Below are 15043 nucleotides of genomic sequence, written 5' to 3' on the forward strand. Positions count from 1 at the left end.
TATTAACCTCCTTCCCAGCTCTTCTCCCTGGAATGCCTCTGCTTTCTTAGGGTAAACTTACATACGTGCAGGACCCGCATGAGTAACTTTTTCCACATATTGGGCACATTAAAAATGGCTTTGAAAATGACCTTCTGAAAGCCCCTGCACAGTAGTTTGTACATAAGCTCTTTGAAAATTGCCCCTGTATGACTGTCCTAAAACATCATATAAAGAGGGATTTGCCCAATCTTTCAAGATACAAAGCCTCTTCAAGACACTTCTTTAAACCTAGGATCTGATTATTTTTATTCAGCAAAAAAACATTTTCTGGGGTAATTTTTCTTTTGTCACAAATTTGAGTGAATTGAGCTCAGTAAATGTAGTCCCAAAAAATATGCAAACATAAGAAAGACGAAGGGAAATTTGAATAAGACCAAGAGAGGACTTAACAGAGCAAAGAAACAAACTGGGTTTTTTCAGCAACCTAAGTTGGTACTGCCGCGCTGCTTTAATCTCTGATATTAGAGCGATCCCCCATCCGGGGGATCTTGGTTTTAACATTTCCTAAAGACTCCTGACCCAACGAACTCAGATCCTACTACAGCGAGAAGAAGCTCACCAAGGTGCAAGATATCTTTAAAAAGCTGTGTCACCCATTCTGTTCCGCTCTCAGCTAGGATTTTAGAATTTTGTTCCTGAGCTGCCCTGACCAACAGACATCATGCTCAGAGTACTGTTTGCTTTTAAAAAAAAGACAAATAGGGAAGTAATAGGAATGAAATGACAATATAAGCAGCAGTCAGAGTACTCCAGCTGGGGGCTAGTTCTATCTTTCTCTTTGCTTTTACTAAAGGATAATAATATTGAATATAATCGGCGCTGCTTTTCCAAATGCGAACATCATTTAACATTAATACAGATGGCAAAAGCAAATACAGTAATTGTGTTGTACTGTGCTTGCAGTTTTAATTCTAATGTATGCATGATGAGAGTAGTGCCTGGCAATAAACCACGTTTATTCTTAAAACCATACTTTTGAATAGACAGTTATGTTCACAGTGAATTAAAATGTGTGAGAAACTCAAGCATATGAAAACGTACTTTCCAGCTACTGGTTTCGGTGATTACTTCTTTAGACACGTCTAACGCTATCTACTCTATTAAAGTACTGTTTTAACTATACAATTACACTGTGTTAAATATTTTTAAACTGCAGTATTCTAATCACTGTAATAGCAGACTAGCTAGTTACATCTAATTTACTTTAATAATAAACTGGAAACAAAGTTCTTTAATAAGCCTATAGACTAAAAAAAAATTAGCTTTATTTCAACCCAAATGAATGCATAATCCTACCTTTTTAGGAATAAGTTCATCATAATAGACCACGGAAATCAAAATGCTGCCTTGAAGAATGTCCCACACACATCCACTGCTTCAGCTGGTGCAAATCTAAAGTAGTAGTAGACAGAAGAATGGATTTAATCCCCACTAATGACGTAGAAATTAAACATTCAGGCAAAGATAAGCAATTAATAAATCATTGTAAAGCCAGGCTAGCAGTGATGAGGAAGATAAATGTCTTTCATGTTAAATCAATGCCAAGGCCAGGAAAATAAACAGTTCAGCTGAGGATGAAGATAAAATACATTTGCCCACACCCACTATACTGTTCCTGTTGGCAACGGGCTGTAAAAAGTTTCAGGGTTGCTACAGCAAAGCTTCTCTACTGTTAGGGATCCAGGAGGGTGGTTTTTGTTTAGTTCAGGTGTATGACTGGGACTCGAATGCTTGCTCTGATTAAGCAGGCACAACTTGCGCTTTGTGTTAACATTTTCTAACCTTTCTCTGCCTGGACTTAATTTGGATTCTGATTCTGATGAAATGCCTTGGAATTATCTTCCACTCTGCTTTCGTTAGGGTTTGCCGATTGGTTCTATTTCATCAAAGTAGACGGTTTCAGTCCCTGGCTTTTACTCCCATTGCATTTTTTTTTTTAAACCGGCCAGTTGCAGGCACCTGTATGGAGTGATGCTGATGTCCTCCTCCCATGGAAGAGTTGAGCACGTGCAAACTCCATTTTTACAGATTCACTGTTCTGGTAGATTTCACAGGGAAAGGAACTTGTGTGGGTGAAAGAAAACGTTTAAAAATAAGAAAAGAAGGGGGAAAAAATAGGTTGGGCAAAGGAAGGGCATTGTTCTTCGCTGCTGCAGTGCTTCCTGTGTCAGAGAGCCAGAGTCACTGGAATTCTGTCTGTCTGTTAACTGGGGTAGGGTAGTGGAGAGAAGCAGTGAAAGGGGGAGGGGGATTTTTATTGCTTCTATCTCAATCCAGTGAGCTGCAGTCTTTTCTTGAGAGCAGCCAGAATCCGTGTGCAAAAGGAATCAGCAGCACTATCTTTGTGTGTGAGAGAGACTTTTTGAAGACACTGTGAGGGTTACTGGATGTTCTGTATTGTACTGATGTATTATACATATTTATTATTTTATTTATGAAATGCATAGCCTTCCAATCCACAGATCTCAGCGGGTTACAATAATATAGTATTAAAAAAAACCATAACTCAATAAAACATTAATATGTAACATTTAAACAGACAGAATAAAAACAGTCATACATGGTACGGTGGCTTATTCTCAACTGATTCATCCGATAGAGTGAACTGCAGCAGATAGTCAAATAAGTACTGACTTATGCGGCTATCTGGCAGATGCTTCCTCTAAGTGGCAGTGGTGGTAGCCTGTCAGAGATGCCTCCTCCCTTCCCGAGTTAAAATGTTCTGCCTTTGTCGAACACACATTTTAAGGTTTGGGTGCATCTTTTAACCCCAGATGCATTAGCATAGCATTTGGCTTACTGCATCGGGAGTTTAAAAAAATAATAGTCCGGGCACTAAAAATGTGCGCTGAAAACCAGCGCACATTTCCTTAGCACCCAGATTACTGCTTGGGCCTGCCAGTCTGTGATTGTCAGTGTCAGAGTCAGAGTCGGAGTGGTAATGATGAATATACTACAGCGCATTAATAAATATATTGTGACGTCAAAAACCGAAGTTACCAGAATTTTAAATTCCATCATTTCGCTGCAAGGAAAGGGGAAAGGAGGTAACAGCCATGGATAGAAGAATGGCAGAGGAATAGGAATAGGCCCGCCTGACGGAAGTACCAGCATTGGCAATAGTAGCAGAAGTGGCAGGTCCAGAGGTGCAGGTGGGTCCCCCAGGAGGACAGGGGCCCCAGCAACTCACCAGGAAGTGGAGTCAGATCCCCAGAAGAGCATGGACCTCAGCGTTGGCATGGACCTTTCAGGGGAGCAGAAGCGGCACCGAGGAGATGGCAGCATTACCTACCAGTATATAATAATAATACACGGGGACTCAAAAATTGCATAGATGCGAAGAACTGCAGAGTCATGCGTTTGGGCAAAGTAATCCAAAGGTGATGCACATGATGGTGGGCAAAAGACCAGGAAAGAAATCTCAAAGTGATAGTATCTGATGATCTGAAGGTAGCGGTGTAATGTGGCAAGGTGGTGACTAGAACCAGAAGAAGGCTGGGCTACATGGAATAGATAGAAACAAGAGTGGCTCAAGCCAATCTGCTGCCTGAGGTGAAAAATTTATTTATTTATTTATTTATTTAACATTTTTATATACCGAAATTCATGTAGCAATGTTACATATCATTTCGGTTTACATTATAATGTTAAAAGCACGCATGAAAGAGTGTGAGTACATTGAACAGGTAGATGAAACTTGGATCAAGAAACTTGGGAAAAAATAAAATAAAAAATAAGATAAAATATGGGATCAAGAAACTCGACTGCATATTGGATCATATTGGAAAATATTGGATCAAGAAACTTGGGAAAAAATAAAATAAAAAAATAAGATTAAAATATAGGATAAAATAAAAAATGAGAGGACACCCATCTGATCTCCCTCCTTCCTTCCCTCCCTCCACCTCCACCCTCCCCAATACTGAGATATGGCACAGGCCAGATCACTGAGGAGGCCGAGGTGGAGGGTTCCCACTTGTCATGTGGCCCTTTTGGTGATCTGACATGCTGGAAGGAGGAATGCAGAGGTCACGGTTCCCAGAGAAGTGGCAGATATAGCCCCACTGATAATATTCCTAGGAAGCTGGTAATCCTGTCACACTCCTAGGAACCCTACACACCTGCCTCTCACCCTTCCCCAGCATCTGCCCCCTGGAGATTTGGGAGATGGGTGAATGGTGGATGTGTGTCTGATGCACTCTTTCAGGCCATAGCAAATTTTGGGGGGCTCTGGACAAACCTTACAGTTTTGAGTCAACTTTCCACTCCCCTGAGCTCTCCCCACTCGTAGCTAAAAATTATGCATTCATTTTTAAATTTCTCATTAACCACTTCCTTGGACCAAAAAAGAGAGATTTTTCATGAAAAAGGACATTCTATGTATGGTTTTCTGGGATAGAAATTTCACTTAGAATAACATGTATGTTATATTTATATGCACTGCCATGGTGCCAACCAGAAAACCCTGCAAAAAATCACTTTGAACTCATATGGTATTAGGCCTATTGTAATGCATATTGGGTATGCGCTCAGTTTTTGGGTACTTGCCAGGTTCTTATGGCCTGGATTGGCCACTGTTGGAAACAGGATGCTGGGCTTTATGGACCCTTGTCTGACCCAGTATGGCATGTTCTTATTTTCTTATGAATTACAATTATAAGAGAGTAAACTTCCATACCAAAACTACACTAACTGCCAGTAACTCAACTACACTCACTCAAACAGTAAGAACTCTACAAATGAAAAGTCAATGCTGCAAATATTACACCAGGCCTTAAGATATCAATACACCTCCTATTAGGAAAACAGAACAAACCTACTGATGTGAAGGCATTCAAAAGGGACCTTAAGACTTACTTATTTAAACAGATTTTCAGAAACCTACTAGTAAAGTGAGCATGAACTAAATGTTGCCATGAGTGTTCCTAACTCTCCTAATAAGTGTTTATTAACACTCTTGTGAGTCAACTGCTTTAGAAAGGCCTTTTAACTGACAGTGGTTTCTGTCTTTGTTCTGTATGTAAATGATCAATTGTATTATTTTTATGTTGTTATTTTTACTATTATGTGTGTACCTTGTAAACCACTTTGTGTTATTGTAGACATGGTATATAAAAAGTTGTAAATAAATACTGTAAATCAATCAAAAGACAAACTGCTCTAAAGCCTTTCACAGAAACTAAACACAGGGACGGGAACTTTTAAACAGCCACATTTGCGCACATATAGAAACATAGAAACATAAAAATGACAGCAGAAAAACACCAATCGGCCCATCCAGTCTGCCCAACAAGCTCCCACACTTATTTTCCCATACTTATCTGTTTCACCAACCACCAACTTCAGGGCTCTTGTTGGTAACTGTTTGATTCAAATTTCCTGCCATCCCCTGTCATTGATGCAGAGAGTAATGTTGGAGTTGCATTAAAGGTGAGCATAAGGCTTATGGTTAAGGGTTGTAACCACCACATCAAGCAAGTTACCCCGATGCCTGTTTATCCAGACTGCACAGATCAATGTCTTGTTGGATGACGTCTGAATGTAAATCCTGTTTTCCTCACTTCCCCCTACCGTTGAAGCAGATAGCAATGCTGTATATGCTTTCAAAGTGAAGTATCAGGCTTAATTGGTTTAGGGTATTAACCACCGTAATAAGCAGCTACCCCCACAATTGTTTACCCAGATTGTGAAGTTCAGTCCTTGTTGGTTGTTGCCTGAATGTAAATCCTGTTTTCCACTTTTCCCCCTGCCGTAGAAGCAGAGAGCAGTACTGTACATGGATTCAATGTGATGTATCAGGCTTAATTGGTTTAGGGTAGTAACTGCCATAAAAAGCAAGCTACCCCCACGCTTATTTGTTTACCCAGATTAGGAAGTTTAGTCCTTGTTGGTTGTTATATTACTTTCAATGGTAATAATTTGTGTTTTTTTTATTTTAGTTTATTTTTTTTTTCTGCTCCAGCCTCTCTGCCTCATCCCTGGGAGAACCTGAAAAGTATTAATAAACCTGGTAATCTGTGGTAACGTTTAGTGTAACAATTTGGCGTGGGGGTAACCTGCACAGAGTAGCAGTTACAAACACCTTGCTGGGCTGACTAGATAGTCTATTTTGGTCATTATCTGCCGTTGTTTGCTATATTACTTTGTTGCCATACAAGTAAAATGACTACTGTTAATGCTTTTTACAATGAAAGTTCCCTTGGGTTTTTTTTGATGTTTTAAATCTTTCATCTCAAGGGATTGTCTACATATAGTACCTTTGTCCAATAACTAGTGAATGATCCATCAATTTGAATCTGACCTCAGGTCATAATACTAAGGAAACCAATTTCTTCCTTTGATTTTCTGGGTTAGATTTATGCCTGCTCTTCCTGCACACAGAGATAGCTGCCTAACTGAGAGGGTCATTTACTAAACTGCGGTAAAAATATGCCTTTACCATGAGCTATTTCACAGAAATATTGCATAGTACTTTTGTGATTTACCATAATATTTATCAAAGAAACAGGGGGTGGCTAGTGATGCAAAAAAAAAAAGACCACTCATTGCAGAAAAATACCATGTGAAAAAATGACATGCAGTGTACTAAAAATACCAACTGGCATGTATCCAAATATTTAAAAGCCAGCCTCCAGCAGCTGCTCCTTTGGCAGTATAGTGAGGACATGGTTGAATGCTGGACTCAGAGGTTGGAGGGAAGTTTGTGCAGAGAGAAAGAGAACACAGAGCAATATCTGAGTGGATAGACTTGTCACTTGGTGTTTTCTTTATTCTTAACCTTTCCCGATGTCTGCTGTTCTGTCTGTAAATGAAAGAAGTGTGAGAGTGTTTGTTTTGTCTTTTTTGTTTGTTGTCCTTTTCTATTTAGAGTGTGAAAGGGTAGTGTGTGTGTGTGTGAGTGTGTGTGTGTGAGTTTGTGTGTGTGTGTGTGAGTGTGTGTGTGAGTATATGTGTGTGTGTGTGTGTGTGTGTATGTGTGTTAGGTGTGAGAATGGCAAATGGCAGGGGAGTGAGTGGATGTGGTAGGCCTGTGAGTGGGGTGAATGAAGGTAAGGAGGAGAGAGATGAGGCGAGTCAGCTGAGGAGGAAATGCTGGGAGCAGTGGAGGAAGGAGGAAGGCAGAAGCGGTAGCGTGGACAGTGGAAGCAGGGGAGCAATAGGAGAGGAATAGAGTGAGAAAGCAGAAGAATGCTAGTGGGAGAAGGCAGGCTAATGAGGAGGGAGGAGAAAGGCAGGAGAGGCCCAGACAGCGAAACTATCAGAGGTAAGTCTAGTGGTCAGAGGAGGTGCAGGGGGGGAGGGGGAGAAGAAGGGAAGAGAGCAGGGATTGGGAGTGAGCAGCAGGAAAGGAGGGACATGCAGTGAAGGACCATAGATGACAGAAATAGAGCAAATGGCCTATCCGGTCTGCTCATCCACACAACTACTCAACTCTACCATTCCTTCCCCTCCCTCAGTGATATCCTGTGCTTGTCCCAGTCTTTCTTTAATTCAGATACGGTCTTTGTCTCTACCACCTCCAGTGAAGGCCCTTCCATGCATCTACTAGGGGTGGGAAGAAGAAAAAAAATGGTTTTGTTTTTCATTTAATTTTTGAGGGTTTGTTTTCCCACAAATTTCATTTTGTCTGATGTTTATTTTGTTTAGTTAAAAAAATGAAAGAAAACATTTAAAAAAAAAAAAAAAAGAAAGAAATAGGACCTCCCAAGGCCTCCCATGTGTTGTGATCGGCGACTCGTGGTGCAGGCCCGCAGATCACCTCACTCACCCCCAGTGCCGCCACGAGGTCCCAGCTCTCAGGTGACGGTGTGGTCACAACACTCGCTCAACAATGCAGCCTTTAGTCTCCATTGAGACCCTGACGCCTCCCGCCTGCCGCCGCCTTCTGGCTCCTGCCCGACATCCTCATAGGTGCCTGCAAACCCAGCTCACTGCCTCTTCAAGGGGCCGCGGCGAGAAATCCCCCATGGCGCCCTCTGATGATGTCATTGGCTTCCACTACTTTACATGGCCCAGTACTCCCCCTCAAGACCTCAGCAACACATCTCCTGGCAACCTTGGGTCCCAGTATATATTGCTTCCCTTGCATTGTTGTTGCCTTCCCTGTGTTCTTATCTTGTCTGTGCCTAGTCTTGATCCTGCTTGTGCCTTGCCCGGTCCTTGTCTGTCTGTTTCTCTCAGCTCCCCTTGCCTTGTTCCCTTGGCTTGATTCTCTGGTTTTGACCTCAGCATTGGATCTGGTCTTCCCTTGATGTCTGCCTGGACCTAACCCCTTGCTTCAGACTCGACTTTACTTGTATATTGTCTGGCCCGATCTCTGGCCTGTTACTCATTCATGCTGTCTGCCATCTGCCCTGAACTCTAGCCTGTCTACCATCTCTGCTGTTCACTGCCTGGCTCAACCCATGCTTGCATGGACCCCACATCTTTCAATTTCCCTCGGGACCCACGAAGGTCTTGCTGGCTCCTGAACCTAAGGGCTCAATCTGCGGGGAATGGGGTTGGTATAGGTGAATCTCCCATCCATACTGCCACAGGACCTCTCCACCAGCTGATGGGGTGGACCTAGTGGGCTTGCTCACTAGGTGGCACCAACCACTCCTCCGTAATAAGGGTCCACAATTCTGATAGGCTTTATACCATGTCCCCCACCCACCCAAAATGTGTCAAGGCCAGGATCCTCCCTGACCCCCACTTAAGCAGTCCAGGGGAATCCGTTGCCAAGGCCTAAGCCTAGGCTGAAGGTTAGGTATTGCATACAGCCTAGGCTGAGATCGAGGCAACTTACAGTGGACTAGGCCTATGCAAGACCAAGACTTTGGTCTGGGCCTAGGCATTGGAACCAAGGTTTGAGGCCAGATCTTGATGCCTAGGCCCAGACCAAAGCCTCGGTCTTGCATAGGCCTAGGCCATGGTAGGTTACTGGGATTTCGGCCTAAGTCCTAAGCAACGCCCAGGCTTCAAGACTTGGACCTTATGCTTGGGCCTCAGTCAAGGCCAGGGCCTAGGTCCAGGCCTGATGCTGGAGCTCAATCTGGAAACTGAGTCCCGATGCTGGGTTCTCAGCCTGGACCCAGGCCTGACACAAGAGAGGCCAGCACCCTATGCCTGGGCCATGGCCTAGGTTGGGGCACCTGATGCCACAGCCTGGTCCAGAGACTGGGTCCTGACCTTGGGGTCTCAGCCCAGGGTCAGACCAGGGCCAGGTGCTCAAGCCTCAGAAGTCTTCTGTTTTCTTCAACAAAATAACAGTCAGCTTGGGGAGGCTGAAGTAGTGCTGTCCTCAAAATGGTCCCCTCTGCTGGCAAGAATGCAGCAGAGTTAATTAACGCTGGTGTCTCCCAAGCGGATGGCCTCATTTCATAGAAGAAGAAAGAAGACAGAAGACCTCTGAGTGTGAGGTCTGACCCTGGGCTGAGGCCTTTGGATCAGGACCCTGGGTCCATGGCTTCTAGGTCAGGTCCCAGCATTGGGCCTGGGTCCATGCTGAGGATTCAGTGTCAGGACCTGGTTTCAGGACTGAGCTGCAGCAACAGGCCTGGGCCTGAAATGCAATGCTGGATCCCCCAACAAAGCAGGTAAGTTTTTTCAATTTTTGGGATCTCGGCTGAGGCTCTAGTGCTGGGCCCAGGCCTGGGCTGAGACACCTGTTTCATGCTTGGACCTAGGCTGTGGCTCCTGTGTTGTGATATGATCTATTCCTAGGTGAGGCCCCAGCATCGGGCCTAGGCCCTGATATTGCACTAGAGTGTAGGCCAAGGCCCCTGCTTTGAGCCACAACCTGTTCCCTAGGCAAGGCCCTGGCTTTGGCCCTCAGCCTAGGCTTGATGGATTAATTTTTTTGTTTTCAAAATGCAATGTGGAAACCAACAAAATTTCATCGGATTTTCAATCATTTCGCTTTGAGAAAAGAATGAAATGAAATAGGAAATCTCATCTCATTTCCTATTTCGTTTCTCATGATTGTTGATCCCTAGCATATACCACCTTTCTGTAAAGAAATACTTCCTTTAATCACTCCTCAGTCTTCCCCCTTTCAGCCTCATTCCATGATCTCTTGTTCCAAAGTCACTTTTCCATTGAAAGAGACCCACCTCCAGTGCATTAATATCTCTGAAGTATTTAAATGTTTCAATCACACCTCCTCTAGCTCATCTTTCCTATAGAGCATACATGTTTAGATCTTTAATTCTGTCCCCTTATGCTTTAGAATGAAGACCACTGACCATTTTAGTAGCCACTCTCTGGAATGAAAACATCTCGTCTATATCCTTTTGAAAGTGAGCTCTCCAGAATTGTATACAATATTCCAAAAAGAGTTCTCAACAAAGACTTATACAGGGGCAATATCAGCTCCATTTTCTGCTGGCCATTCCTCTCCCTATGCACCCATATCTACCTGTTTGGCCATCAGGTACAATAACCCCCAGATCCTGCTCTTGTTTCATGCATAGAAGAATTTCACCTCTAGACAATATCACTCGCGTGAATTTTAAAAGCCTGACATGCGCATCAATTAGAGGATCTGTGAAGACGTCAGGCTTATGTGCGCCAACCATATTTTAAAAAGCGCCCATATATGCATGTATGCCGCGGCGCACATATCTAAAAAATGTCCAGAAAGGGGTGGGGAGTGGGCATGGTCTGAGCAGGGCATGGTTGTTCCAGGGCCTGGCCAAGAGATGTGTGTGTAAATACTTATGTGCCCGGGTACACGCCAAGGACCCCTACTGCATAACTTTATTTCTACTATGGATGATGTCTAACTTAAAAAATAAAAGGATTGAGCCATTTCTGAGGGGTTTAATGGGTCTGGAGAAACTGGGGGGAATGTAGGCTATCAAGCCAAGGAGGGTTGGAGGACCTAACTGTTAACTAGGCAAACTGGTGGACAAACTGGTAAACTAGGAATGTCATGGGCATGCGCCTCTTTTTAAAAACTCCAATTTATGTGGTAGAAATGGGATTTGTGATCATCCATTTAAAATCTGGCACACATGTATGCGCTCAAGTTATAAAATAGCTGCACCTCAGGACATGGATTGATGCACATACGCAAATGTGAACTGCGCACTGGTTTGAAAGTTACTATCTCTGGTTTTTGCATTCAAGGAATCCATTGGATTCCAGAAAGTGCACTGTTCACTGCTAAAATAGAAAATAGTGCAGTTTCTGGAATCTGGTGGATTACAAGATCCAAGGCAGCATGGTTTTACCAGATAGGTCAGATAAATGTCATCAGTTTTTTGATTGGTGACCAGAGTTGGAACAGGGGAGAGCGTTTGATGTCGTGTATTTGTATTTCAGTAACACCTTTGACACGATTCTACATACATGACATAAATAAATTGAGTACACTTGGTGTGGACCTTAAAGTGACCTCCTGTCTTAGAAACTGGTTGAGTGAGAGATGACAAAGATTAGTGGTAAATGAAGTTCGCACCAAGGAGAGGGGTATTATCAGTGATGTGCCACAGGGTTGGTCTTTGGATGGATATTTTCAACATTTTCATAAGTGATATTGTGGAAACATTTGATGTTTTTTGCAGATGATGTGTAAACCACAAAATCACAAAACCTCAGTAAGAATCCCCCTCCGATAATCCTAGAAATAAATAACAGGGAAACAATGTCTTTTTTGTAAACTCTGGTGTCCGGTACCCCTTCTGTGAGTGATAACCTCTCTTTGGTTATTACTTCAAAAGAAGTTAATACCATTTTACTTCATCTATAATTTTGTATTCCCATGTGTAAGTGCTCAAAAATAAAATTTTTAATTTTTAAATTTGCTTTAAAAAGAGCAACTGGAGGTTAGAAGGAAGAATTATGTTACACAACTCTCCAGTCCCTGAAGCAGACGTGTATCGTCGAAACACTGCCAGTGTTGGGAGGATGGCTCAACTTTACAATAGAGAAACGTATGACTACTATCAGCGGAACTCATACCACACCCAAAAAAAGATAAGTAGAGGAGCTCTGATCGAGCACATGAATGGAGCTGATCAGTTTAGGAGAGTTGGAAGCCATTTGATTATATAAAAGAAGTTTTTTAAAGCAAATTTAAAAATTAAAAATTAAAATTTTGAGCACTTACACATGAGAATACAAAATTATAGATAAAATGGAATTAACTTCATTTGGAGTCATAACCAAAGAGTGGTTATCACTCACAGAAGGGGTACCGGACACCAGAGTTTACAAAGAAAACATTGTTTCCCCGTTATTTGTTTTTTGTTTTTTTTTTTGCAGATGATACCAAAATTTGCAACAGTGTAGAAATCCAGAAAGGTATAGAAAGCATGAGGAGGAATCTAGCAAAGCTTGAGAAATAGTCTAGAGTCTGGTAGCTAAAATGTAATGCTAAAAAAATTCTGAGTTATGCATTTGGACCATTACAGTGGCAACCCGGGCTGCAGGCAGCACACAGGAGAAGAGGTAGCAGATGTGTGCCTGAAAATTGAGGGAGTGCTGGCAAATTTCAGCATCTTGCTTGGAAGGTAGGTAGTCAAGATGTTGAAACTAGGGATGGGAAGAAGAAAAACTTTCTTTTTGTTTCATTTTTCATCTCATTTTCAAGGGCTTAATTTTCCACGAATTTTATTTCATCAAATGAAAAAATAAAAGGAAATGGGGCCTTCTGAGGCCTCCCAAGCTCCCCCCTCATCCCTCCCACCTGAAAAATTGCCAGGGCCAGGATCCTCCCCAGCGCCCACTTACCCAGTCTGGGGGAATCCGACGATTAGGCCTTGCATAGGGAATAAGCCAAGATCGCAGAGGCCTACTGCAAGTAGGCCTATGCATTGCCATTCATCAAATTGGCAGCGTCCACTGAGGTGAATGCGCTGGAGTTAATTCCAGCGTGACAGCAGAGGATGGCGTCAGTTGGCTTCAAGAGCTGAAGTAGACACGGTTAGGTCCCTACATTGGTTTATAGACCAGGTCATGGTGTCAGGCCTGAGTCCAATATCCAGCTTAGGCCAAGCCCAAGCATCGGGACCTGTATTTCAGATTGGGTCCCAGCATCGAGCCTGGGCCTGGACTGCAATGCTGGATCCCCGGAGTAGGTACGTTTTTTACATTTTTGCGGTCAGGGTATTAGGCCTGGGCCTTGGCCTTGGCTGAGACCCTTGCGTGTAAGGGTGTAGGTCCTGGCATCACTCTCTGGCCTAGACCAAGCCTCTTGGTTTGGGTCTTAGCCTATACCTTAGGCGAGGCCCTGGCTTCGGGCCAGGGCCTAGGTCTGATGGATCCATTTTGTTTTCAAAACGAAATGTGAAAACAATAAAATGTCATCAGATTTTCAATCGTTTTACTTTGATAATGAAATGAAACGAAAATAGGAAATTTCATCTAATTTCCTATTTTGTTTCTCCCAAATGCCCATCCCTAATTGAAACATAGCAACGGGATGGTGGAAATAGATCATAAAAGCTATCTAATGTGCCCATCCACATCACTGCTCAGCAGTCTATAACCCCTACTATTCCTGAAGAGATTCTGAGTGGTTTCAATATGTGAGTCACTTGCATCAGAATATAGAAAATCACTCTCAAAGCCCAAAAGTCACAATAAACCAGGAAAACAATGGAACAAATCAACAAAACACAATTTCCCTGGAAAAAATACAATGTAAAAAACATATACACTACGGGACGGATTTTAAAAGGGTTACGTGTGCCGGGCCTATTTTTAAAAGGCCCGGTGACACGCGTAAAGCCCAGGGACGCGTGTAAGTCCCGAGGCTTGCAAAAAGGGGTGGGGAGGGGGAGGGGATGGGGTGGGTGGGGCGGTTTGGGGGCAGGGCCAGAGGCCTCCGACAGAGCGGCCATTGCTGCTCTGTTGGAGGATCGCGTGCTTGCACACGCAACTTGCACCTGCCCGGAGGCAAGCGCAAAAGGTAAGATAAACATTTTTGGGGGGTTAGATTAGGGCTAGGGGGGTTAGGGGAAAGGGTGGGAAGGTCAGGTTAGGGGGAAGGAAAGTTCCCTTCCAGGTTGTTCTGATTTCGGAGTGGCCTAGGAGGGAACAGGGAAGGCAGTGCGGCTCGACATGCGCAAGGTGCACAATTGTGTACCCCCTTGCGCACACTGACCCCTGATTTTATAACTTGTGTGTGCTTGTGCACGCAAATTATACAATCAGGAGTACAAGTGCGTGCGCTGGGTAGTGTGCGCACATGTAGGCCGCAAGCACTCCTTTTAAAATCTACCCCTATGGGCCGTATTTTTAAAAGGTTACGTGCATAAATCCAGAGGATTTACACACATAACCTGTCTTACGCATATCGGGCCTATTTTAAAAAGGCTTGGCGAAGCGCATAAAGCCCCAGGACACGTGTATGACCCAGGGCTTTACTAAAGGGGCAGTCTGGGGAGGGGCAGTCCGGGGGCAGGGCAATCCAGGGCAGGGTGTGGGCAGGGCCAGAGGCCTGCAACACAGCAGCCATAATTATACTCATAGTTTTGTTTTCTCTTCTGGATAAAAAGAAAGTGACATTAAGATTAAAAAAAAACCATAAGGGAGCCTATGATTAAACATGAGCATTATGGTGGTGCTATAGAGTTCTGCATCCCTGTCTCCTGTTATCACAGCATTTCCCTTTAATTTCTAATTTATTTCCAGGATGGATCAGCATAGTTATAGAAACCAATCATTACCTATGTGAGATAGTAGTTGGGCTGGTGCAAGACGAAGACCCAAGAAAATTGATAGGACAGAAGACCAATCAAGATAAAACATTTTTTAAACTACCCTATAGCTGCCATCTAGATCAAATGATTTAACCAAGAGCTAGATTTGGCACAGGATTGGTCAGAAGATCAGCAGCAATAGTAGAAGAAAGTGCTGAAGCTGGCAGTTGGCCTGCTGCTTCAGAGATTTGGGCTGAAGGCCAAGGTGGCAAAAATAAAAAGTATGAGAAAGAGACTAGGAGAAGGAGACAGAATCTGTATACAACAGCTGAGATGGCAAATAAGCTTTCGGGAGTAATGCTGAGAGGATA

General features: G+C 43.3%; 1 protein-coding gene across 1 annotated transcript in view; it reads right to left on the minus strand.

The window, feature by feature from the left end:
• Nucleotides 1-1479, minus strand: part of LOC115088378 (trace amine-associated receptor 1-like) — a 72910-nt gene extending 71431 nt beyond the window's left edge. The window contains exon 1 of the mRNA XM_029596577.1: nucleotides 1339-1479. The gene's annotated coding sequence lies outside the window, so the exon portion shown is untranslated. The remainder of the gene's footprint in view (nucleotides 1-1338) is intronic.
• Nucleotides 1480-15043: the final 13564 nt, after the last annotated feature.

This window comes from Rhinatrema bivittatum, chromosome 3 (assembly GCF_901001135.1).
Source record: "Rhinatrema bivittatum chromosome 3, aRhiBiv1.1, whole genome shotgun sequence".
NCBI classification, from domain to species: domain Eukaryota; kingdom Metazoa; phylum Chordata; class Amphibia; order Gymnophiona; family Rhinatrematidae; genus Rhinatrema; species Rhinatrema bivittatum.